The following is a 23,225-nucleotide window of genomic DNA, read 5'->3' on the forward strand; positions in this document are numbered from 1 at the left end:
AAACAACTTCTTAAGGCATCGCTTAAATATTTGTTGAGCAAGTAGTGAAAGGGCGTCGCAGACATTGGTTTCCCTTCTGTGCCTAAAACTCCAGAAACGTCTTCAGGTGTTAGCTAAGGGTTTTAAAAAGTTATTTTTCCTACAATGGATTGAATAGAGGAACATCATGGGGTTCAAAAGAAAATTATGTTAAAACATACTTCATGTATTGTAAATCTATGTTGGTCTTTGTAAACATGACCTAAACTGTTCTTTTCTGGAGTTTTGTTTTTGTTGTTTTTGTTTTTGTTTTATTTTGTTTTGTTTTTTAACCCCACTACCTGCAACATTGGAGAGAAATGTCAACACCTAGAATTTCCCTCAAAAATAAATAACTTCATTTTTAAAAAAAAAACTATTATGAATCATTTTCAGGTATAATGTCTAGAATGGTTTAAGCCATTCTCAAAAGATTCTAGGAAGGCCAGAAAAATTCACTCACTCTTCTTTCTAATTGCTGCCTTTAAACAAAGGCGCATGTTGAGCTATCTGCCAACACCACTGTAGCTAGCTGGATTTGCTTTCTTCTGGTCAGGGAACAGAGAGGTTGTGCCACTATCCTTTAGGCTCAAGGTGTGCTCTCACACCAAACCTAGATGTGCCTTTGCTTCTCCTTATCACTTCTAACTCGTGACGTCACCCTTTCACTCCTCAAGTAAATCCAGGATCAGACCCAGCCCGTATAAATCTGTTCTGCCCCTTCGATTCTGTCTCGGTGAACAGCGTACTGTAAATAATCATTCCGGAGCGCTACGGCTAGTTCTGTGGTACGCTGGAGACCCCTATTGGTGACAGACGGACAGTGACTTTGTAACCCGACGCGGTGAACGACCGCGCCAATGCAATAGCCTTCTTTCTGCTTGGTTCTTTTGGGTTCTAGTAGAGCAGGAAAAAAAAAAAATGCCACTGGCACTTTTTGCATACCGATTAATCCGTTTGTGGAAGCAAATGCAGGCGGGCTTCTGCGCTTTGTGTTTGTATGAAGACATCACTAAACAAGAAGACGACAGTACAAATGACAAGATAGAAACAGTGTGTGACCCCTGTAACTTAAGGGCAGTCCGTTTTCAATAAACAATGTACAATAAGGATGGATGCAACATGGAGCACGTGCATGTGAATATGGATCAAAATGTACCCAGACATCAACCACGGCCCAATACTTCCAAGATCTGTACTGAAATATGAATTCTATTTGCCCAGCTTTAAAAATAACAATTTTTCTGATAAGAGTTTTGTAAATGATTGGCTTTTTCTGGGCCCTAAAAAGATGCCCTGCTTAATTAAAATTTCAAAATGGCATGTTTAAAAGAATCTCTGTATGTCAAAAACAAAATTGTTATTTTAAATCATAAAGAAAAATTAATTTATAATAAAACCACAATTACCTCTTCAACACTTAGGTGAGGTCTCCGGATACAGATGTCGAAATTAGTTTGACACTTTAGAAAAGAAAGCAGCTGCTTCTATTATAATTATAATATAAAGAGTGATGCATGGTACCAAGTGTGTGCTAAGTCATTCATCTAGGCAGAAGGAGTTGTCTGAGGATGCTATTGTGTAAATACTGTCCACTGCTTTTCTTCTTTGTTCTCCACATCTATCTTTAAAATGTTTCTGAAAGGGTAATAGCATATGAACGTGATAGCTTCTTATTTCGAATATTTACTACAAAAACATTAGCACTCCCATCCTGTCCGCAGCATTCTGAAATGGTAAAGTTCACCATCAGATGAAAAGTGCCTTCATGCCAACACGTGAAATGTCTGTGTCCTTTAACCAACATATTATTATTAAAAAATACCAATAAGGCAAAAATACCTAGACAAAAAAAAAAAATGTCCACAGACAGTTGATTCTTGGTCAGCTTTCCCATTGCTTTTATGAATGTCTTCTTTGCTACAATTGTGCTTTTCAAATTAAATAACTGATTTGCCTGCCGTCTCCCTCCCCTCCCCTCCCCTGCCCTCCCCTCTCTTCCCCTCCCCTCCCCTCCCATCACTTTTCCTCTTCTCTCCTCCCCTCCCCTCCCTTCCCCTCCCTTCCCCTCCCCTCCCCTCCGTTCTCCTCCCTTCCCCTCCTTTCCCTTCCCCTCCCTTCCCCTCCCCTCCCCTCCCCTCCCATCACCTCTCTTCTTCTCTCTCCAGTTCAGAACACAGCTATCACACGCCTTCAGCAGAGACTCAGAGCAGAGGGCAGAGCCTGGGCACAGAGCACAGAGCTCTGACACCCGGGAGCAACGAAACAAAAGTACACATTCCTGTTCACACACTGTGAACCTTTGATGAGCATTTATTTCCTTGGCACAGGCATCAGCCTCTCCTACAAGCACGTGTAATTTATTCATAATTACTTCCTACTCCTATTTGATGTGGAAGAAAGTGCTTTTGCCCTGCTCCATGTGAGTGCCGTTCACTACAAGCTCAGACTTGCAGGGAGGGTGGCCCAGGTCTCATGAGGTATGAGCTCACCCTTGGAAATGCATTCATCTTCCTCTCTCTAAGGCTCCCTAATAGACCCAGCACAAATCAATGCATTCTTGGCATAAAATAGGTTGGGGAGAATTTTTCAAGGGTCAGGGAGCTACAAAGTTAGTGACGTTGACACCATAGAAGAAAGCTCCTGAGTTTTACCTAGTTTGTGCCAATGCCTTCTGCTACCATCTTTTCTGAACCAGTTTTTGTTTTGTTGTTAAGTGATATCTTAACACACAGACCCCATCTTCAACTGCAGGAGTTGGCAACCAGCTCTAAAACAGAAAGCACACAGGACTGCGTCCTGGGGCATCACCATAGACCCTGCAGCGGTGCCCAGTGAAGGACATATCTGGAAGGTACAGGTGGCAGCAGACAAGCCTCCTATAGAAGTCAGATGTGCCACCCATTTGCCACACACATTCTTGGCTCTTTGCTTTTTTTTTTAATGCAGCAAAATAAATGGGCAGGAGGAGGAGCCTGAGCTGCCAATGTTCCTGTGAGCATTTATTAGGAAAGGAGATAATAGTCTAAGGAATAAAAGACCGAAAGTTCAAAGGACAAAATAATGACAACTCAGCCACAAGCTTGTCCTGTAACTTCCTCCCTTCTTCCTTTCTCTTTAGCTGTGGAATGGGCACTGTGACCCCTCCCTGCCTGGGTCAAATCGGAAGATCAAGGACAATGATGGGTGCAAAAGAGCAATAGGTCCCGCTCCTGGGGGTGAGGGGTGGGGGCACCACCCTCACTTATGTCAGAAAGTGGCAAAGCTGTTCACTGCTATTAGCAAAATCCAATTCCTTTTGTTTGAGTTTTGCCTATAGAAAGCAATAAAGTGGGATAACCACCCATTAGTCAGTAGTCTACACACACCAGAACAGCTGAAGCACCAGATCCTTTTTTTTTTTTTTTTTTTTTTTTTTTTTTTCCCTAAAAGCAGAATGCTAAATTCGTGTTATCTCGGGAGACTTAGTGGTAGGAGGAGTGTTGCTGAGTCAAAATGGGGAGTAGGTTGGAGAGCTGCAGCCAGAGGTCCGAGGGAACAACCTAAGAAGCTTCTTTCTCCTTCCGAGAAAGAACCAAATCTGCATCTCAAGTAAGAGTCTAAAAGAAAGGTTAGCTGGAACGGAGGTCTGCCATTGGTCAGCATTCCGGGCTAGAAAACGTAACGCGATGCTTTCTCCTCTGCCACACGGTTCTGAATAATAGCAATTTGCCCACCAGCTAACCACCTCAGCACAAACACTGGCGGGCGCCTGCTGAGTCTCCGAAAGCCTCCTTGTCTGCAAGCGCACAGTGTACAGAGAACATCTCCGCAAAGCTCGGTGCCACTGTGCAATGCAAACAGTCCTCAGGTCCTGCTGTGACTTGGCACACCCCGCCGGACAGCTGGAGACCGGAGAAGAGAGGCCGCTGCCAGGAACACGTGACAAGGGATTTTCGAGCAATTTTCTGGACCCCAGCAGTCTTCCCAGCTTTACTATTTCATGGGCAGACAGTGCTATGAGCTACATACAGATAGGTTATGGTGCGGTGTATTCTCTATTTATACCTGATGTGAGACACAATAAAACACTCCAGCGCCTTCCCAGTCCCATTTGTGAGCTGAATCAAGAAGAAGAAGAAGAGGAAGAAAAAAAATAGGGAGACAATTTGCCACAAAAGCCTTGTGTTATGCCTAATATAATTTTGGAAATCAGCTATTGCCCCAAACAACATTTTATTACATGCATCAAAAAGATTTAGCTTGCTAAGGGTCACATAAGTGTACTCAGAATGTGCTTCAAAGCCGAGAGACACTAGAGAGAGATGGTTTATTATACAGCGCGTTCCTTCCTTCCCCCACCCTGAAGATTGCTTGCAATGAAGTGCTACCAGGGATCATTAAAAAAAGATTGCTCATTTTATGTAGCTTGAGTCTCTGAAATGGTAGTTAGCTGAATTCCAGTGGCAAGAGTGTGTGGAAGACAGTGCCAAGAGATAAAGAAAAGAGAGTTAAATCAGGAAGACAGGCTCAGTAGCAATTAGTCTAATGTAATATCATTTTTTAATGTAAAGAAGCCACATTTTCTAATTTCCCCTAAAAGCCCTAGGTGCTGAATGGATTATAATAAATGCACACAATAAAAAACAGGTACACTCATCTTATAAAGCAGCCTATTAACCAGAATGCTAGTGCTGCAAAATCCGATACACAGTAAACAATGCTCTTCCTGTTAGAATAATGATGCACAGTTTATTCTTTTATACCATTTAGCACTTGGGGACCACATCCATTTACCAAAATAATACCAAATTAGTACTGTAAATATTGAAATCAGACCTTTCAGGCCTACCGGTGGCCTAATTTTCTCTTCAATCTGCTCTTAATCTCAATTTATCAATAACAGTACCTTATTATCGGACTTTGACAGCAAGCTAAGGCTTTTGATAAATGGTACATCTCAGGCCAGATTTAAAATTTGAGTCTCAAGTGCTAATTATCTGTACAGGCCTAGTTAATAACGAGATTTCTTGTTAAGTATCTGATCACAGCACAGACATCATTTGTCAAGATCCTCAAGTCTACCTTAGAGACCAACACTTCGAATCCTCCCTTGCCTACCATATGTAAAACTGGGATCTTTGTTTCTATAATAACCTTTTATTAGGAAGCTGACATAATGATTAAGTTCGCTGTAGACACACACAGTGAATTAGACAATTACCCTTGCTGCTTTAAACCACTCAGACTCCTAGCAAGACAAAATAATTAATATTGAATTTTAATTTGATGTGTTCCACATTTAAACCCCAGTTTGCAAAGTACACCTGGAAAGCTGCTGCCGCTACCTTGTAGTTTGTGCTGATGAAATAAAGGCCCCTGCAGCTTGCATGAGAAGGCACAGAAGGCACGATGCACGGCGATCACTTCTCAGTGGAGCACAGAATTTTCGAGCATTAATGGGAAAGGTAATTACCTAGGTCTAACTTTATAGCTTTCTCTCTAATGAAACTATAATCTCCCAAGCCTACACACTTTAAGCATTTGCATGATTTTAATGATTTCAGTGCCATAACTGTTGGTATACCCCTTCACTTGGAAACAAAACCACCTTAAATACAAAGACATTAATTATATTTTCCGTTATTGGCACAAAGTAAGACTGAGTCAAAGTAGGGGGACATTATAAAAGTAACCAAGGACAGTGTTGGCCTATAGCCATCATCCAAAAAGATGAACTCCCAGTAAATACATAAATTTCTTCCTTTCTCCACTGCCCTCAAGCTTAACCTGAATACATGGACATAAAGGATAAAAAGTTGACATTGGTCCCATACAGAATGGGCACAATATAGGACTGTGCCACCTGGGTCCTAACAGAAGGCAATGTTTGTCTCCTCACAGGGCATTTTGGGCAATGGGTATAGCTGAAGATTCTAGCTTTTTTTTTTTTGTTTTTTTTTTTTGCATATAAAGCTGGGGCTGGAAGAGATGTGTTGTTCACTCTGTGTAGCGCGGAGCCAAGATTGAGATGCTGCTCCAAACGGTGTTACCTGTTTTAGGACCTGTTACAGCACCTTGTGTTGTTGCGGGAATAGATGAAGATTCACAGTCCATTGTTGTGAACTCCAAAGGCCCTTCATAGCACGCTTTCCACTGTCCTGTCTTTGCGTTCCTCGCGGGCTCTCTATGCCTGACCGGAGGTGAGAAGGGGGTCTAATGTTACTAAGACAGGTCCCAGCAGTAGAGGGCAACCAGCTGTGTGCACCATTACAGCAGCCTTCATGGTCTCCAGAACTCTAAGACCTGCGAAGGGTTCTGACCTCCTCTTCCCCAAGTGGCATGATGCACCCAGATCGTATCACGCTTTGATTTACCGTCAGTGCCAGGAAGGCAGTTTTCTGAGCACCTCTCTCCCACCGTTCTCTACAAGACCCAGGCAGCAACCAAGTCACAGAGAAGTGATGTCTGACCTAGAACTTGACTCTTTGATAAGAGAGAAGAGGGACAATTTTAATTGCTATCTTAGAGTATAGGCTAAGTAGGTTTTTACATGCAAGTCTCAAAAACCCCAGAGCAATTTCCTCAAAGTGGAAATGAAGCCTAAGCAAGGACAGTAAAATTATTGTGACTTCTTGAAGGAAAAAAAAAGAGGTAAATTCTCAGAGCTCTCAAGCCTATAAAGTTAGCAAGACTTCAGGTCTCCTTAAGTTTCTTCTCTTGACTTTTGCCACTAACTGTATTTAAGCAGTATATTTCTTGTAGAAAAATCTTATTATAAAACTAGGTATGGGGCCCGGAGAGATGGCTCAGTGGTGGAGAACACTCACTGCTTTTGCAAAGGACCTGGGTTCAGTTCCCAGCGCCTACATGGTACCTCACAGCCATCTGTAAACTCCAGTTCCAGACGTCACATGCCCTCTTCTGACCTCCACGGGCACACGGCACATGTATGGTGCACATAAATGCATGCAGACAACACACACACACACATACACACACACACACAACCTTCAAAAATATGTCCATAGATAACTCAAGTATAAATCTAGGTTCAGCAAGCTGCAAACTGCAGCCTTGGGTGAGTCAGGCAACCTCTCTGGGTCTTAGAATCATCAAGAACAAAGTTACGATGACAAACGTCTTTGTGCTAAAGTTGCTGTGAGGACTACAGCATGGTCTTATAGGAGTAGGGCTTACCAGTGTTTAAGGAACATTTCCCTCTTCTAACAGTGTTGTTGGTGGCCGGGGGTCCAAGGACATTGTGGATGGTTTTTTCAGTAGCTGGTAAACAGATGGTTTCCTCTGTGGACTCTGACTACGGCACAATAAAGATCACAAGAACTTCATGACTAAGAATGACAAATAGACAATCAAAAGTGCTTCTCTCTCCTAGACAGGGTTTGCAACCACAGCCACAGGTCCAAATAAATAAAACTGATAGTTATTTTTAAGAAGACTAAAGGAAAACGCCCTAGAGCTTCATTACAACAAAGAGTGGCTACCAGGGAGTTGAGGAGATGGTTCTGTGGGTGAAGTGCTTGCTGTGCAGGCATATGGGGACCCAGAGATCGACTCTTATCACTCATGTCAAGGATTGAGCTCACGTCTATAACTCAGCTCAGGAAAAGTAGAGACAGGAGTCCAAACGGAAAGCTCTGGCTCACCGAGAGAGACCTTGTCTCAAAATAAAATAAAAGTCAACTCTGGAACATCCAGCCCTAAATGGCATGTCGCATGAAAGCTCTCCCCTCAAGGCTCATGTCAGAAAGAGGAGGCAACACAGCTGAAAGAGGCAAAGGTGGTGATGAAAGAAAACACCCTTTAGACTTACCAGGGCTGATACGCATATGAGCTCACAGAGATTGTGACAGCACGTGCAAGGCCAGCACAGGTTCAAACTGACAAAATCCCAGCATGGAGAAGGAGGGGGGACAGACACAGAGTTCACCTGCACCTAAAGAAGCCCCTTACCAGGATCTTTGCCAGGGATATCCGCGGGGAAAGGACACTCCATTTCCTCCTGGTTTTGGAATAACTGTGAGTGAGCAGCTACACTCCAGGGTAGGCCCCATAAGCCAGAGTACTCCATGGCGTTTGCCTTTTTATTTTCTTTGGGTGTTTTATGTCTTATTGAGTTTTTTGTTGTTGATGGTGGTGGTGGTTTTCATTTGTTTTGACTTGTTTGCTTTTTTCTTTCTTTTTTTTTTTTTTAAGAGAGAGGAGTGTGGGGAGAGAGACAGGGGAGAGAGAGAGACAGAGATAGACCAACAGGCAGGCAGGCAGACAGGCAGGCAGGCAGGCAGACAACATGTGTAGCTAAATGGGCTCTGAGTTCAATTTCCAGAACCACCAAAAAAAAAAAAAAAGAAGAAGATAAAAATGATTGTTTCAAAAAAAAATAATCACATTTAATCTTGTTAGTGTTGTTATCTTTGGCTAATGCGATGGTGGAGAAACTAGAAACTGTGTAACTTCTGCAGGTTGTGTTTAATGAGCTAGCATTACAAATGATTGTGCGTTGGTGTGACTGAAGAGAAGGAAATGAACCATTCTTTATTTCACACTTGCATAATCTTGGTTCGTGTCAGTGTTTCTGCTAATCACAGAAAAGGTAATCATATTTACTTAGTGTGTAGAGCTACTGTGAGAAAACGATTTTGAACTAAAACTGAGGTTAGCAAATCAGTCTAGTACCTAAACCTATTTTCAACCAGTCCCTCCTCCGCACCTCTCCTACGAACAATAACAGACAGTGAGGGTGAGGGTGGGTGTTCATGGAGCAGGAAGATTTCTCATCTGTTACACTCCCTGAACAGCAGCTGAGGTGCAGCTGTGGGCCAGCAAGCCAGTTCAGCAGGTAAAGGCGCTGCTCCACAAGCCTGACAACCTACGTGCAATCTCCAGAGCCAAAGATGGAAGGAGATACCAGACCCCACAAAGCTGTTCTCTGGTCTCCACACATACACCATGGCATACCACAGCCACATATACATGTCATACACACTTATACACACACACACACACACATACACACAGATACACGTACTTTCACACACACATACATACATACACATACAAAAATACACACACATACACACACATACATACACACTCACATATACACATACATACACACACACACACACACACACACACACACACGAGGGGGCAGCAACAGAGACAGCTAGTAATAAGAAATGTATTTATTTAAAATTGAGATTCACTTTTGGGTTGCTTTTCTGAGTTGCTAGGAGGCTGAGCTGTAACTATATCCTTGTTGCTGCTTTTGGGGGCATGACCGTCCATCTTCTCCATCCTCCATACACATGCTCCGTCCCCTGACTCTTAGCCACTGTCTGAACTTTCCTGGACCTTCAGGGACCAGAATCTTCAGCCCTGAAGAGTCCAGCTTTGTGATGATGAGATGCATGGAGCCCCCTAAGAGGGTCTCCCAGGATGTAAATGGCGTGTGCTATGAGCACATAGTTCTCACGGCAGCACATTCTCCCTCCTGAGCACACGGCAATGTGTGAGGCTTCAGGTACAGGAGTGCACCGGTAACCTAGATATCTCTCTCTCTCTCTCTCTCTCTCTCTCTCTCTCTCTCTCTCTCTCTCTCTCTCTCTCTCTCTCTCAAATTGGTTTTCTGATAAGGAATGCCAGGTCCCTTTCTGTATGCTAACTCCCAGTCTTGTATGCCTTCTTAAGTATTTATGGTCCCACCTCCAACATTGGTTGCTTTCTTAAGCTTGAGGCAGTATTGCATCTGGGTAGCTGAGACGGCCCTGAACTTCTGGTCCTCCTGCTCCAACCTCCTGAGCCCAGGGATTACAAACAACTACAAACAGGCCAGAGAGCATGGCTTCTGAAAACTAAGTAAACACTCCAGACTAGAGCTAGAACCCGTTTTAGAACCCAGTTTCTTCTTCTTCTTCTTCTTCTTCTTCTTCTTCTTCTTCTTCTTCTTCTTCTTCTTCTTGTTTGTTTGTTTTTCAACAGGGTTTCTCTGTGTAGCCATGGCTGTCCCAGACCCGCTTTATAGAGCAGGCTGCCCTTGAACTCACAGTAATCCGCCTGCCTCTTACCTCCCAAGTGCTGGGACTAAAGGCGTGCACCACCACCGCCTGGCTTAGAACCCAGCTTCTGGAGCCATGGAGTTCAACCTCATATGGAGTTGAGTAGTTGATGAAAAACCATACAGGTTGTCTGAATGGCCGATGCCCAGAAATAAATTCAAAGCCAAGTACATAAAGATTTGAGGGGCTTCTAGCATTGTTCACCCAAGTTGCACTGTACAACTTGACAGCAGCTTTGGTTCTGAACACACAGCACACACACTCTGCACTGTACATGCCGACATCAGCAAACACTGCCTGAAATACCTCAAGTTGGGGATAATTGCCTCCTATGAACCGCAGCCTGCTTGCTATGCATGTGGTTTTGTTCTCTTACAGTAATATATGGTTTTATAAAAGCAAAGATTTCTAATAGTTTCTTATCACCATTCCTCAGTATGTAGCTACCAAATTGGGCTTGTCTTTGGGTTATACTTTGTTAAAATATGGTATTCAAGAGCTGCTAACTTGAGTTTTATAAACAAACAAAAAACAATTCATGGATTTTAGCTTGGAGTGGGAGAAATTTTCCCACAACTGCTGAACTGGCCCTAAACATACATCTCCCACCCTGCACTGTGTGTTTGTTCAAAGCAGCAGTCTAGGCATTGATAATTATAGAATCAGAATATTGATCAGTTCTGAAAAATATTGAAGACATTAGACTTCCCACCGTATCAAGCCAGCCAAGATTTTTCATGTAAAAATGAACACATCCATTTTAGTAGTTCACAAATTTGCTTTTGCCTTTAATAAGTGGTGAGATTATAGGTACACTAAAGAATTGTCTTAGAGCAAATTCTTCATGACTTACTGTATATAAATGCTTTGTGTGTCAACCTTATACATCTGCAGACCCAACAAAAGGGGGCCACAGGGGGAAGCAGTTTAGATTCTCTTACCTAGAGGATGAACCCTTCCCCAGAGCATCACTCGCTGATGGCCCATTTAGCTGAGTCTTCAGCAGCCCTTTCCAAGGCTGTTGGACTACTATCCTTGGGGTGTGCAGCATCTAATACAACTGTGAATCCCAGGGGCATAGGTCTCCTCTCTTTATTTCTTAGCAAGGGTATCGCCCAGTCTCTGATGTGACAGCAGGTGGGATCCAATTTCCGGTGGACCCAGCGGAAGCCTTCAAATAGTGCTGCTGGCTGAGCTCCTCAAGGCAAGAAAGGCAAATCCATGAACCCGTGTCTGTTCCTGGTGGACAAATGACTGGTTTCCTGTAGACAAAATTTACATCTCATAAAGCATCGCTTGGCCTTCAAATGGTGCCATCCTTGGCGGTTCAGCCAAAGATTCCTCAAACAGGTCGCGTCGGATGTGTCCTTTCAATTATACATTTAGGAACAATGACAACAAAAAAGAGATGACCACCAAAGAGTCCACAACCCCAACTGCCCACCAAAGCAAGGATGCCACTCGGGTACTACCTGGTCAAAATGAGGTGGTCCTCCGTATTGCTGTTAACCAGCTGTTGGTGAACAACAGTCGTTGATATGTGTGGGCGCTCACTGCTCGCGACCCTGGAACCCACGCAGACAAACAGCAGTGGAGCTCTTTGACAAAAACCAGGAAATGCATCGTGGTGTGAACCTGCTGAGTACAACAGGCTCCTCCCACCAGTGAACCAACCCTTTTCCCTCAGACCTCAAAACTGGCTCAGGTGTGGAAAATGGAAACAGGCCGTGGCTCTCTCATAGTGAAGCTTCTGCAGCTGCGGCCTTTTTTTTTTTTTTTTTTTAACGGTTTTTTATTTTGTACATATATGTTTATATTATTACACATATACACAATAAACTACCTACAGCAAGAAGAACCGTGACACAATCAGGAATTATATAAATGTTACATTCTTAGTGTTTTGGCTATTTGTATTTAACAGTCTTGAAGAAAACATCTTTCCTATCTTGGTGCGTCTAAAATTCTGAATGTAAATCAGTCTCCATCACATCTTGTCATTATCAACTTAAAACATCTATCTAGACCTAAAAACACTTTAACTCCTAAACAACTAAGCTTCATTGTAAAACTAAGCTACCTGGTCTTCAACTCCCTCAGAGACTTGAGAAGGAGTAAACTTGATTACCTGAGTGTGCCGGGAGTGTCATATTGAATACAGACTCCCCAACCCACTAGGCTTGTGTCCATTCTGAGCTTCAGAGAGCAACATTATCTGCAAAGAGGCCCTTTTGTAAATATAATCGAGCTGAGTTTATAACGAGCCAGGCCCTAGTCCAATGGCATCTTAGAGGGCACAGACACCTACAGGAAATAGCATCATGATGACGGAGGCACGCAGGGAGAACACCATGTGGGAACAGAGGCGGAGATCCGAGTGATTCCAAGGGACAGGAAAGGCTGCTGGAACCCCCAGGACTCTGGGAAAGAGGCACAGAACAGGCATCAGAGGCAGCTGCTTGATTTCAGGCTTCAGGCCTCATGAACCATAACAATACATTTCTGCTCTTTTTAAGATGGCCAGTTTGTAAGGTTAATTAAGTAGTGTCGTGTTACTGTTCATCTATATTTTCCTTCCAAGCACTGTATCAAGCTAACCGCCCATAACTGTAGGTTGCTCTCCCCACACCCCTCTACGCTCATAAGAAACATTAGGTACACTTGGATTCTGAGGGCCAAGTGGTGCCACCAGCCCTCCACAGCTCACTGACTAGGACTTTGACATCAGTGTTCCTAATTCTGCGGCTACCTTCAGATGAGAGACATCACCAGACTCCGCGGAGATATCAGTGTCTCTGCCGCTGGCAGGTTCTGCCTGGGCTTGGCCAATAGTGCATCCGTGGAAGGCCCTGTGGGATATAGTTTTATGCTAAGTTCTCTGGATTTTCAGTTTCTCCGCTCCAGCCCTTTGGCAGCTATGAGCCTTAAACCCTTTCTTCTACACTCTTTCTTGTGATTTGGACCCCACTATCAGTACAGCTAATCAGATTTTTGCTCTTCCAGCAGTTGAGAAGTGAGTTTGCACAACCTCCTGGGTTCTCTGGGAAGATGTTACATCCTACACGACGTTGGGTCAGGAACATCAGAATCCAACCCTGTAGTTCCTTGCACATGCTGGCAACTAGTGGCCCGTCTTACAACCATTTTAGAGCAAAGTCCCTTTGTTCTCCACATCACCCCTCATGTCCCTGGTGGTCTTACACTTGGGACCTAATTCAAATTATAAGCCCAGAACCAGAGAATAGCCAGAATAGCACAGTGTTTTATAGGGAAGAGATGTCTAATCCGTGAGGGTCAGGCTGACAGAACGGGGCGATTTATTGTTCAGAGACAAGGAGAATTTTGACTCTCCAGAGGGCGCCAGAGCACTCCTGGAGCCTTGGAGTCTAGTTTAACCGCTGGCACTGACGTAGTTCTTAATTTAACCGCTGATGCGCATGTCCCAGTGAGTCCTAGAATAGAAGACACTTTCAAATGAGCATGGGATGGGGAGGGGATTTGGTGACTATAAAACATTTTGGATCCCTCTCTAAATATTTTGATCCAACAAGAGTGGACCAAACCCCAGGGTTTGGGGATTAGACAAAGTCCAGTAAAGTTCCAAGAAATGCTATTACAGAAGAAGGGGAGGACTCGGAAGGGACGGGATGCTATGGAGCATGAAGTGGCAGGTATCTAAGACAGAAGGCTGTAGAGCAGGAAGTGGCAGGTGTCTAAGATAGGAAGCTATAGAGCAGGAAGTGTCAAGTATCTAAGACAGGAAGCTATAGAGCAGGAAGTGGCAGGTATCTAAGACAGGAAGCTGTAAAGTAGGAAGTGGCAGGTGTCTAAGACAGGAAGCTATAGAGCAGGAAGTGGCAGGTATCTAAGACAGGAAGCTATAGAGCAGGAAGTGGCAGGTATCTAGACAGGAAGCTATAGAGCAGGAAGTGGTAGGTGTCTAGGACAGGAAGCAGGTGTCTAGGACAGGAAGCTGTAGAGCATGATATGGCAGGTGTCTAGGACAGGAAGCTATAGAGCAGGAAGTGGCAGGTGTCTAGAACAGGAAGCAGGTGGAAATGTGTGGGCTTCTTCTCCAAGGACTCAGAGCACAAGTGCAGGAGGCAAGGTCTGTGTCTGTTGGGTCCAGGCTGTGGAGCATACCCTCAAATCGCGCCCTAATTGGGAGTTACAGTGAAGGAATAACTCATGGCGTTCAACCAATTAGTGTCTGGGCTGAGTAGGAAGGAAATGGAGCCAGCAGGGGTTGGAAGCCTGGGAGGAAATTGAGCCTCTAGACAGCTAAACGTTCCCTGGAGATGGAATCTGGGGTGTGGGGAAGTGGGGTAAGGACACAGATGGGAAAAGGCTGTGGTCAGCTTCTCAGTCCCAGGAAGTCTGAGCCGTGGAAGTCCACAGAGAGTCATTGTCCAGGAGTGGGTGACTGAACAGGACCAGAGACCATGGGAGATGGAAGTGACACCCACCTAGGAACTGCAGTTAGTACGGTAGGAAGACAAGCATTCCCTTAGATGCCTGGAGCCCGTGGGTGGCACACTGTGTCACACACACACACACACACACACACACACACACACACACACACACACACACAAGCTGAGAATTGAGACAAAGACTTCCTCCTGGCTTGCAGGCATAGGCCCTAAATGCAATCATGGGCATCGTATTGGGAGGGAGGCAGGAGTGGGGAACACACGCTCACCATGGCAAAGTGTAGTGATGCAGCCACAAGCAAGGTGGCTAAAGCATGCTGGCAGCCACCAACAGCTAAGGAAATAAAAAATTCTCCCTAGAGCCCTTGGAGGTAGGACCGCCCTGACTTTGACTTCAGCCTTACTGGGTGCTGACTTCCAACCTCAGGAGTGTGAGAGAAGTTCCTGTTGACTTAAACTGCTGTGTTTGTGGCTGTCTATTAGAAGAGCCTTGGAGACTAATGAAGTCACGCTATTGGGTGTCTAACATGGACGCTGAAACAGTCCCGTTTAGAGCAGGCTGGTTAGGTCAGCTAGCGTGCTCAAAGGGAAGGACAGATGGGAAGGGCAGCTCTTGAGGGGGACTGGAACAGCGTATAGAGCAGACAGGTCATTGTCGGCGAGTGGCCAGAGCTGCCCTAGAGCAAAGTGTACGTCTATACTCCCTGCTTCAGTGGTGCCTGGAAAGACCCCTGTCCCCTAAGGCCACAGTTAGACTCCTGAGTTGACCTTTCTTAAGTGTTAGAGACAACATTTCCTGCCATTCTTCTATGTCGATTCTTTTTTTTTTTTTTTTTTTTCCAGAGCTAAGGACCGAACCCAGGGCCTTGCGCTTGCTAGGCAAGCGCTTGACCATTGAGCTAAATCCCCAACCCCTCTAGTCAATTCTTTAATCTGCTGCTGCCTTTTTAATTCAACCTCAGACTTCAGATGTACAAGTGTTCTATTTTGACTGGGCCTTATTGAATCTTCCCATTTAAAATATTTTTCACCTGGATTTTATTTTGAGGGGGAGGGGTTTGAATTGTACCCCCCCCCCACCTCCCACCAACACCTGTGACTTGTGCAAGGCACTGCAGGACAGACCACATCACAAACCTACTTTTGACTCTGAGTGTTTATTCACGTAAGTGGCTGCCCAACCCCGGTAGATGACAGTCGTTCTGTCGTCATGACACCTGAAAATAAACTACACGCAGAAGTGACTGTAAATCCATGCCGTCCATCCCTCCTTACCTCAATACATATATCCCCAGTTCTACTTGCCAGAATCTAAACTTGTGTGGACAATTTAATACCACCTTACTCAAGAAGAGGTATGATTTTTAAAAGGGGGGAGGGGAAGAAGGGGGAGGGAGGGGGAGGGAGGGGGAGGGAGGGGGAGGGAGGGGGAGGGAGGGGGAGGGAGGGGGAGAAAATCACATCCTTTAACAATTAAAAAACAAAAACAGAAGAGCTGCTGTCAGGGGCTGGAGAGATGGCCAGTAGAGAGCACTGGCTGCTCTTCCAGGGGATCCAGGTTCAATTCCCAGCTCCTACATGATGGAGCCTTACAACCATCTGTGACCCCAGTCGCAGGGGATTTGGTGCCCTCTTCTGGTCTCTGCCGGTACTGCATGAACATGGTGCGCAGCCTGACATGCAAGCAAACACTAATACACACAAAATGAAATCTTTAAAATAAAAATAAAAATCACAATCGTATCACAGCATCACAAAGCTTTGCTTGGCTTCACAGTAAATACACCTCTGGTTGCAGACCTCCAAACATGCTCAGAGATCACACCTGCTTGACAACAGTCATTTACAGAAACCTACATCATTTGGCCCCAAGGTCTGACTTACTTTAACAGCCACAGAAACATTTCTGCTTAGTCAAGTCCATCTCAACAAATTCCATGGGACTTTCACCTTCATTTGCTGCCCTCAAACTTGACAGTGTTGGATACACAGGTGTGAGTGGGTCCTTGAAATGCAGCCCACAGATTGCCTGTGATTGTCAAGGTCTCGTCACCGTGATGGCACTGGTAATGTGATCTGATGGGCATTGTCCTCACGAGTTCATTTTGCATCGTTATTTAAAGTTGGCTATGTCATAAAAAAAAAAAAAAAAAAAAAAAAAAGAAATAGAAAATGAGCGAGCAGAAGCTTCTGCTTTCCATGGTGTTCTCTCCAGATAGTCAGAGACTGTCAACAGAGATGAAATGCGCTGTGCAGGAGTGAGGCCTGTGGCAACCAAAGATGGCACAGACAATAGGAACAGATCACAAAGACTCCCCAGATCACCTAAGTCTGTCAATTCTGCTTCCCTGTTCTATCAAGGGAGAGTAACACATGCCTGTGAAACGGTCCCCTAGTGCTGAAAGAGCAGAGGAACCCAGAGGTGCTGCTGCCTTGCGGTGCTGTGTCTGTCGTGTTGGAGGGAGTTGGAAAAGCATCCACACTGTGGGAGGTGGAGCTGCGCTTTGATGGTTTGTGTGCCCCTCCTTTGGCCTCACAGTAATTAAAATACTCTGGTTCCAAGTGGTGACGTTGTACCACGTGACCTTCCTCCCCGTAAGCTGACCAATCCCAGGACCTGATCATCTCTGTCCCCTGTTACTTATCATGTTGTGCCCTGAACTATGGACAAACCAGAGAATCAGAAAGGGGGGGACTTCCTGTGTTAGCACCCCCCTAGGACCTTGTCCTTGGCCAGAGGCCTGACCCGCTGTCATTAGATAATGCTTCTAAGAGAGGAATTTTCGTTCCTGCTCTGAGACTGAGAAGCACATCAGTCTAGCTAGTAGTTGGTGCAGTAATTAATCTCCCAGAGACCAAAAGACATGGCATTAAATCTGTGTTCAGGTTACAGAGCACAGTCATGTGGAAAAGTTCAATGTCCTCACCTTAACACTTACTCGTGAGCTGTCCTGATGCATCAAAAGATTTAATTAATGTTGATCTTTTGTTAGCTAAAGAGGAAAAATGAAGACAGAGCAGGACCATGGTAAAAATGAAGGCCGGATCTAAGCCTATGTCCTGTGAGCGCATCAGGAGGATGGCCTCTGTCGCATGGAAGCCCACTTCAAGTATTACTAGAAACTGTTCAAACCTGAGAAAGCAATCCTATCCTGGGGCTTTGGGGACTGACACACTATTGCCCATTCTTGTTAATAGAGGTGCTCACATATGTAGAAAGAGTGGCATTTGGCATGTGATCTATGTGATCACATGCATTTGGCATGTGATCTAGGAAAAGGACCTGCTCTCACCTGTCTCATCCTCCAGATCTGATCTTGAGCTTTCTTCCCTCTCACGAGTGAAGCCCTTTGCCCCAGAAGCAGCTTGAGAATTTAACCTTCAGCATCCAGATAGCCTATCTTTTGTTTAATAAAGGAACAAATGTCTATTTTTTACTTTTTCTCATGTTTGAGAACTTGATACAATGAGACCTGTCTCTCCCGCCCCCAGATCTCCTGTGATTCCCCCATCACACGCATGGCCAACTGCAAGTCTGCTTTTTGTTTGTCAGTCGGTTCTGATACCCCACTAAATCGAGTTAGTGTTGCCTGTATGGGCACAACAGTGGGGCCATCCACAGGAGCATGAAAAGCCAACTAGTGGCCATACCTTCAATCAAGAAGGAGTCTCACCCAGCCACTATCAGCTCCTGGTCGCTTTTCAGTAAGTGCATATAACCCCGGGTGCAGGAAGTGTGTGAGCACAACAGCCAAGTCATGACCAGAAAGACGGCATCTCACCAAGTCATGGCATCTCACAGCATTCCTCCCACCTTCAGCTCTTACATCCTTTCCGCCCCCTCTTCTACAATGTTCCTTGAGCCTTGCGGAGACGGCTGAATCTAGACAGTCCATTTAGGGCTGGGTACTGTGGCTCTTATCCCCTGCACTCTGACCAGCTCTGCCTCTCTCCATTGATTTAGTGTCCATCGCAGAAAGAAACACCTCTAACCAAGGCTGAGAGTGGCCCAGTCTAACAGATAATAAGCATACAGCATGGCCGCTTAGCAAAAGAATTGTGGTGAGTCGTATCTAGTCTAGGGTCTATGACCTCCCTAGGCAAGATTTTTACCAGACGTGAAATTCACTCCTGTGGAGCAGGACCCAAATCCAATCATAACAGTCAAACTACCATCACGGCAGCAGGCATCTGTTGCATGGCAGGTTTGGGTCGATTGCTGGGTAAGATCATGTGTATTGTTTTCCCCCCAGTAGCCTACACAGCACCTCCTGGTACTGAAAGCCCCCCTGCAGGGGGCAGGTGTCCTTGTTCATTGGCGACCACTTTTGCTACATCCTGCAGTGAAAGTGTGTAGCATCTTCAGCAATAGGCTCTTACCGTGTTGGATGAATAACCATGGACAAGGGCAATAGCCCACGTTGTTTTGGAGATCTCGGGGGGGAGGGGGCCTTCCTGGCCAACAACCTATATGGAGGTATCCTTTCCCTTGGACTATCATATTTTATTTAATAAGCCATGTCTTCTTGGGGAGATACTGTCCACCCATGCAGAACTATTCTCTTTGAATTCTTTTTTAAAGTCATATTTTGAAATTGGCTTACTTACTACTGGGTTTCCATAAGGAGTTCTGGTCCATTCTTGGTTTTGGATAGGCCACCCACGTTTCCCTCGTCTTCCCGCCCCCACCCCCACCCCATCTCCACTTAACCATTTAACCCACAGTATCTCCTCATCTTCTTTCACGTGTCCTACCAGCCTCCAATTGTTTTGTTGTTGTTGTTGTTGTTGTTGTTGTTGTTGTTGTTGTTGTTGTTTTAAGTCAGGTTGTGGGACAGTAGGCTTCCATGTGGCCTTTTATACCCACCTCCTTGGGCTAGCCCTCCCCTTTGCCTCTGGATTTCTCTCACACTGCCACACCCATCCCTGCTTAATGGAGCTGTTTCACCCTTAGGACTCTACTTCTTGACTTTTGGTTTTCCTGTAATCTGTTATCCCCGCCCCCAACATGTTCCACCACCCAAAGGCCCCTTTCTAGCTCTCTGGCTTCCACTGTGTGCCGAGTTAAAGACACAAAACAAATTATTTAAACCTAAGCTGTGCATATGAGAGAAATTACACATTTGTCTCAGCTACCTTACTCAGTATTATTTTTTTTCCAGTTCCATCCAATTACCTGAAAATTCCATGATTTCATTTTTCCACACAACTCCATTGTGTATATGTACCATATTTTCCCAACCCATGAATCTGTTGGTGAACATGCAGATTGAATTTTTTTCCTAAATATTATTATTATTATTTTAATATTTATTTATTGTATATGAGTGCTTTATCTGCAGAAGAGGGTATCAGATAACATTATAGATGGTTGTGAGCCACCATATGGTTGCTGGGAATTGAACTCAGGACCTCTGGAAGAGCAGGCGGTGCCCTTAACCACTGAGCTATCTCTCCAATGAACATGGATGGATGTGCAAGGGTCTCTGTAGTAAGACTAAAAGTCCACTGAGTGTATTCCCAGGAGTGGTATAGCCGGGTCATAGGACAGTTCTACTTCTAATTTTTTGAGAGCCCCCCAGACTGAGTTCCAAAGTGGCTGCACTAGTTTACAACAGTATGTGAGATTCCCCTTTCACACATCCACTCCAGTGTCTGTTGTCTTTTGTGTTCCTGATCATGGCCCTCTGACTAGGGTGAAATGGACTCTTTAAGTATTTTTAATTTGCATTTTTCCTGATTACTAAGGATGTGGCGCACTGTTCAATGTTTCCTAGCCATTTGCATTTCTTCTAAAATTTTTCTGTTCAGCTCCATAGCCCTTGAAACAATAGTCTGTTTATTTTCTTAATGTTTAGGGGTTTTAGTTCTTTGTTTATTCTAGACACAAATCCTCTGTTGTATAAGCAGCTGGAAAAGTCTTGCTCCCATTCTGTGGGCTGTTTCTGTGCCAGTATCACGCTCATTTTTGTAGTATAATTTGAAATCAAGTATGGTGATACTACCCACAGTATTGTTTTTCTCCAAGAGTGCTTTGTCTGTCTTTGGTCATTTGGACTTCCATTTAAAAAAAAAAATTATACATTGGTTTTTTTTTTTCTTCCTATGTCTGTGAAAAAGTGACATTGAAATTTAGATTGTGGCTGCACTGAATCTGTAGATTGGTGATGTAGGATGGCCATTCACAATAAAAACTCTTCTAAACCAGGAACATGGTTCTCCATCTCCTAGTATCTTTCTCAATTTTTTTCTTCAATGTTTTAAAGGGTTTTTTTTTTTTTATCAGATTTTTTTTTTCATCTTGGTTGGGTTTATTCCCAGGAATTGGAACAGGGCAGCTATTGTGAATGGGATTGTTTCTCTGGGTTTTGTTGTTCTTGTTTAGATCTGTTTGTTTGTTTGTTTTTTGATACACAGAAAAGGCTTCTGGGTTTGTCTGTTAATTTTTAATCCTGCCATTTGCTGAAATTATCATCAGCTCTAAGAATTTTTATGGAGTCTTTACGGTCTTTAATGTAAAAAAAAAATGATAACACCTACACATAGGAATGCTTTAATTGTTTTCTTACCCTTGTTGTGTCCCTTTCATTTCTTTCTTTTGTCATACTGCTGTTGCTAAGATTTCAAACACTATCTTTAATAGAATTGTAGTGGACACTCTTGCCTTGCTCCTGACCTCAGTGAGAAACTATGGAGTTTCTCCTCTGCTTAGCGTGACGGTGGCTATAGGTTAGCTGTGTATGCCCTTTATAATGCTGAGGTATGCTTCCTCCATTCCTAGTCTTTCTAAGACTCTTATCATGAAGAGATGTTAGTTTTGCCAAAGGCTTTTTCTGCATACTTCATGTTTTATAAATATGTTCCTCTATTCATATGAGCCCTTTTTCATAAGCAGGGAAAATATGTCAATTTATAGACCTAAAATGATCCATCTGCATTTAAAATTGACTAAAGAAGAGATCTATGGGATTAGTATCCAAAGATTTTGATGTGATGTTTATAAGATAGGTAATTAGAGATATGTAAAGGAAGTTTGGGTTTCTTTGCAAACTCAGTTATGTTACGTACATATGTCTTTGTTTTAATCCCAAGCATGGGATTTTAGTTTGGGCTTCAGTATGTCCATAGTTGATAATTGCCTCCTGCAGGGTGTGGTCTTTGCCAGGTGATAACAGTCTGCCTCAGGAAGAGGCGGGGTGGTCTCGAACTCTGAGGGAGATAAATAGGAGACCCCAGAGAGAGAAGGTGTGGTGTGTGGCAGTTTGGAGAGACCAGAGAAACATTTCAGTGCAACAACTTGGAGGAGACTGCTTGCTGTGTTTGCTGTTGATGGAGATTGGCACTGCCTCAAAAGAACCACTGACCCTAAACAGCCAGGAGAAGTAAAGGGGTCTGCACCCCACTAACTTTTCTCATACCCAAGGTTAAAGGGTTGGTGGAAGGGAGGTAGAGGCTTCACTACCCCAAACAAAATAGAGGTTAAAAACTATCATCAACGAAGATGCATGTTTTTAAAGCAGCCTTATGGCCCTGATGCATAACCACCAGGCCAACACCATTGTTATCAAAGATTATGATGCAGTAACCGCTGAGGGCAGGATAGCACAGTGGGTGAGGACTTAGGATTTGAAGTCATCTTTGATTTTTGAACTAGTAACATGCTTTATGACTTTAGCAAACTTACTCCTCCACTGCTAAAAAGGACCTAATAATGCCACAGTAACAAAACAGAGATGAAATCATGACTCTGAAGTCCCTTACCAAGAAGAGCTAAATAAACAATAGGTCTATAGGTGTGTGTATGTGTGAGTGAGTGAGAGACAGACAGACAGACAGACAGACAGACAGAGATTGTATGATATTTATAAAATGATGACAGCTCCAAAAACTTCAATATCCAGAAAAATAGCATCAGATAGAGTATTCCTTAGGATCTGTCTCCAACCTTGAACTCTCTTGTCATGGGTTAATCTATTTGTGGTGCTGGGTTTGCTGCTGCTACTGGAACTATTACAGCAGAGGACAGTTGAGCTATCATCCGTTTGTAATCTAACCAGGCTTTGGGCTTTCCTCCTCTATGCCTGGAAGTCTGATCTATGACCGTGCCATCCACACCCTCTGGGTAGAAAGGGCAGTTGCCCTCCTGCTCCCTGTTCACCCACATTCTGGGTTCCCTGGCTTTCCAGCTTCTTCTTCAGATGACCCATGACCCCAGACAGTTCTCTAACTATCCTCTGAAGATGCACTATTTCCCACAGCAGCAAATACTCAGCCAAAATTTAACTCTTTTGTGGAAAACAAGCAAATCTCGCTTTCATCTTTAACACACGGTAAGTCTAAGTATAGCAAAGAATTGTTCTAAATTATCTATGATTTACTGTCAGTAAACGTATAATTTGTACACCTAGTTTATATACTATACACCTGGGGTCAAGTAAAATTCTCTCCTGGGAGAAGAGTGGTTAAGAGTGGAAAATATTTAAGAAGCCCTGCTACAGAACAGGCCTCAGCCAGGCACCTGCTCCTATAAATAAAGATTTACTGAGACACAGCAGCGCCCAGTTACGTAAGGGCTGTGCTACAGCTACTTTTGCTCTGCGGCAGCCGAGCTGAACAGTTGGACTAGACATTGCCTGTGGTCCGCAAACCAGAAGGTTTATTGTTTGGCCTCACAAGGAAATGTTTGCCGGTCCCTACTTGGAACCAAATTGCCTGG

The sequence above is a fragment of the Acomys russatus genome, chromosome 24 (genome assembly GCF_903995435.1).
Source record: "Acomys russatus chromosome 24, mAcoRus1.1, whole genome shotgun sequence".
Lineage (NCBI taxonomy): Eukaryota > Metazoa > Chordata > Mammalia > Rodentia > Muridae > Acomys > Acomys russatus.